The 4384-nt window shown below is 33.7% G+C and overlaps 1 non-coding gene across 1 annotated transcript; it reads left to right on the forward strand.

Moving 5' to 3' along the window:
- The first annotated feature begins 3096 nt into the window (after positions 1-3096).
- On the forward strand, positions 3097-3233 carry LOC111758033 (small nucleolar RNA SNORA2/SNORA34 family). The gene has a single exon (XR_002792274.1). It is a non-coding gene; the product is annotated as a small nucleolar RNA SNORA2/SNORA34 family (small nucleolar RNA).
- Positions 3234-4384: the final 1151 nt, after the last annotated feature.

Here is a 4384-nt window from a genome sequence, read left to right on the forward strand (position 1 = left end):
ATTACTTTAGACATTCTTGATAATAAAAATCAACCCAGGACCTTAATTAGTGAACTAGAAAATTATTTTTCTATACTCTGTCAAAGGCATAACTTGGTATTGATTGCTTTGAGAATATTCAATTATACTTTTGTTTCAGAAATATAAGAATTAGAAATTCTGTAGTCTCTCTGGAGAAACAGTTGATTTCAGCTTTTGGGCAGTAGAAGTACAAAATGAACTGGGACATTTTGTTCAGCAAGAAAGTCAGGGAAATGCTAAGAGATTTATGAGGATGTGTTAAAAGAATATTCAGGCCAACCTGAAGGTACTTGCATTGGCCAAATTGGGTTATTAATGCACATAACTCACATTCTTGCTCATTACTAAGGGAGAAGTTACTATTAAATTAGAAACATCTTTTTGGTCCCCTCTCCTACTGAGTGATCCAATCCTTATTATTAAGAACAGGATGATCTGATGTATTTCTGATGATGTGACAAAATACAGCACACACACCTTCATGCTGTTAGGCAGGTAGTTAGACATTAGTGGGCTTGATGGACAAAAGGGGTGACTCTAAAATAGCATGCATAGAGGTTAAATTAAAGAAAGACTTCAACGTATGGTGAATTTATAATCTTTTGTTAGATTTCAGACCTAAGATGATTCTGCAGACTACAATGATTTCTTCAGTTTGTACGCTGTGCACATGCCTTCTGCTATCTGGGTACCTGGCCATCAAACTCTAGAACAAGGCAGACAGCATACCTGACTGCCATCGCCTGTAACCCAAGGATATCAGGAAAGGGAGTGTATGATAAAGACCCTCCTGTCTTGGCCTGGTTTAATTTAATAACTTGGTGCTAATTTAAATGAATAACTATCTTTTCTAAGTTCTTACATGATGAATGCCTCTAAAGAAACACTGACCATCTAAAAAGATTGGAAAGATATTTTGCAGTTTCTAAACAGCTTCTAAGTAAAATACCAATAAACATAACTAAACTAGTTCCCTAGACCCAAAGAATAGCTCTTGGATGCATAAAAATGTATCTAAACTAGCACTCAGTGCAGATGCCCTTTTGATACTGTCCATCTTCTCTCTTAAAGTGTAATCCTTTGTACATCTGCTTACTTTACACTAAATTTTGCCTAGACTTCTGTACAACCTTCGTCAATTCACTGAATTCTCTTTCACCAAAGATATGAAGAACTGAGGGCCAGGAAAGCAAGGGGCTTGTTTTTAACTGCTTCAGCACCTGGCTTCCATGCACTGATGCCTGAAACATTTTTGCCAAAGGTCTTTAACTTGAACTTAACCAAGATTCTAATTATGATTTATTTTCTAGTTTATGGGAAAAAGAAATGGTAGCATGTAAATTTAATAATATCACTAGAAATTGTTCACAGAAATTCAGAATGCATGTCATTTTATAAGACAGTAGGCCTGTTTTTTCTAAAATGTATGTGTCACAAAAGAGATTTTAAAAGATTAGACATAAAAGAACAGCACTGCATGAACTTTGAATAGATCTACATTTCATTTCAATAAAAACTAAAAGATAAATTTTAGCTAACTTTGAGTGCTATTAAGGTATTGTAGCTAATTTTCTCCAGTGTAACATGGTGTTATTGGTATGAGAATGTTTTTTCTTTCTGCAGTATCTAGTCATGATAAGAAAGGTATTATCAGGGGCTGGGGGCTTAGCTCAGTGGCATAAGCACCTGCCTGGCAAGTGAGAGTTTGTGAGTTCAATCCCCAGTGAAATAAAAAATAAAATAAAAAAGGCATTGTCATGTCTCTGGATTATGTGCAATGGAATAGATAAATATGAGAAATTATCAATAATTATTGAATCAAAGTTTCCTGGCAAAAATATTTTTAAACATTTTGTGTTTAATGTGGCTGGAAATGTCAACCTTTGCAGAGATTTTAAGTAGAAGATCAGTAAAGAAGCAGTGTAATATAGTTTAAGACCTTAGATTGAATTTGAATCCTGGATTCCCTACTTTTTTTCTTTTCTTTTTTGACAAGCCATTCTTGCTTATTCACAAGCAGAAATAACCATGAAGTGTCACAATGCATTTGTAATGATTACAGAAACAGACAAAATAAATCATTCTTAAACTATAGAAATTCCTATCAAGGAACTTTATCAGAGTTAGACAAGAAAAAACTTTTACAACTATCAACCTAGTTTTATAAAGCTACTTTACAAATGTCATTTGATGCTAGTTACTCATATAACAGTGTTTTTCCATGAGTTTTTAATTTTGATTGACTTAAATTCTGAACCTCTTAATGGATATTGCTTTCTGTGATTTAAGAAACCTTTGGGTGCCCACTTATTACAAAGATATGCACTCATGTTTTCTACAAGGAAAAAAAAAGCTTTATACTTTTTAGCTATTACATTTAGGTATATGATCCAACTCAAATTCATTTTGGTGAGGTAGCGAGGTCATGGTTGATTTTTCCCAGTATGGATATTCAGCTACTTTATTCTGGCCCCACTTGTTGAAAGAATTTCCCTTCCCTGTTGGACTGCTTTGTCACTTTTGTTAAAAATCAAATGATCAGAAAAATATAAACCTTTTAGGTTCTCTCTTCTATTTTACTCTTTTATTTGATTACTAGATACTACTTTCTACAATAATCAAATAATTGCTTTATTTAAGCCTCAGTAAAATGGTAGAAATTAAATGAATGAGATCAACATGAGCCTGAGGTATTTTTGAAAATTGTATGACAGCTTTGCAATGCTCCATAATTATTACTGTATCAAGACCAAAATATGTTGACCCACAAGTTAACTGAAAAATTGCATATACTTCTTTATTACCTTCAACTGAAATTATATACAAAAAGTATTTCATTAATTTTTCTTCACAATTTTCTCCCAGGTTTTCTCTCATTGGTTCTAAATCATTTAATAAAATCACATTTAGTAAGTTTTTAAAACAATTCTTAAAAAGTCATGTGTTAAAGCTGAAAGGTGGATACACATTCTACCTAATGAAATAAATTACATTAGATTTATTTTACAATAAATAATAGGTGTTAAAAGGCCATGTATCAACTTTAAAAATGTGCTTGGTAAAGAAAAAAGTACTCTGGCCCTGAATCAAGGCTGGCAGCTTCCTGATGCTGTTGGTTTCAAGCAGGAGCCTAAAGAGATGTCTTTCTATGGTCTGTTGGCCATTTCAGAACTTGGGCAGTGAAATGGTCAGTTCATTAGAAAGAAACAGCTATAAGCAACCCTCCACACACCATGAGTGGCTGTGAGCATGGCAGGCTCTGGTGGCCCAGGACAGAAACCATCAGTGTGTAGTGAGACCCGTGCCATGCTGGGACCTGGAGCACCGAGAGACCAAGCAACCTTTCCCCCTTGCCTGTTTTGCTTGTTGAACTTCAATATACATGAACATATGGACAGCTATTTTGAAGAGAACAGGAGACTCTTTGACAGCCATTAGTGACTTCCTTATTTTCTGGTTTTGAAGACCTAAAATGCCTTCCTCATTCTGTTTGGATCAGTTTGATACTATGTTGTTTTGTATGAATTCTCTGTATGCGAAGACATGGACAACTATTTGGACAAAAACAAGAGACAATATGATAGATAGTGAAGATCTCAGGTCGTCTAGCTTTGAAATTTATATCTTGGGGCTGGGGATTTAGCTCAGTGGCATAAGCGCCTGCCTTGCAAGCAGGCAGTCATGAGTTCGATCCCGGGTACCGATAAAAATGAAAAAGACAAAAAAAAAAAAAAGAAAAAAAAAAAGAAAAATTTATATCTCTTACATTGCTTTCTTATGTCCTATTCTGTTCTGTTTTATTGTGTTTAATTTTATCCCCTTCAAAATAAAAATAAAAAAAATAAAAAGTACACTAGTTCATTTATAAAAAGAAGCTTTATCAAATTTCCTTTGAAGTTTAACTTAGAAAAGAAGCTTAAACACAAGAATACAGTACAATATTAATTTATAAAATAAAAATCAGAGCAACTCCCAAAAGGGAAAAAATATAATCTGTTTTGAGAAAATTGTACATGACTCTTAAAAATTGTGGGCTCCACTAATTTTGTTCAAATTAGCATAAAATGTTCTCTACTTCTATTGTCATTCTTTTTTAAAGCAGATAAACTAAATTGTCAAATCTGTAATTTTCTTTTTTTTTTTTTGTCTTTTTCCTTTTTAACAGTACCAGGGATTGAACTCACGACTGCCTGCTTGCAAGGCAGGTGCTTATGCCGCTAAGCTAAATCCCCAGCCCCTAAATCTGTAATTTTCAATAAAGACACAGTTTAGCAGCATGAATAAAGTTTGCCAAATGGAGAGTAATGCCAAAACTCTGTAAGATTCACAATTTGTTCTTAACCTGAAATTTTCCTTTGAAGTA

This window comes from Cavia porcellus, unplaced genomic scaffold, assembly GCF_034190915.1.
Source record: "Cavia porcellus strain 051 isolate PalLab524CR breed Dunkin Hartley unplaced genomic scaffold, mCavPor4.1 scaffold_28, whole genome shotgun sequence".
Taxonomy (NCBI): domain Eukaryota; kingdom Metazoa; phylum Chordata; class Mammalia; order Rodentia; family Caviidae; genus Cavia; species Cavia porcellus.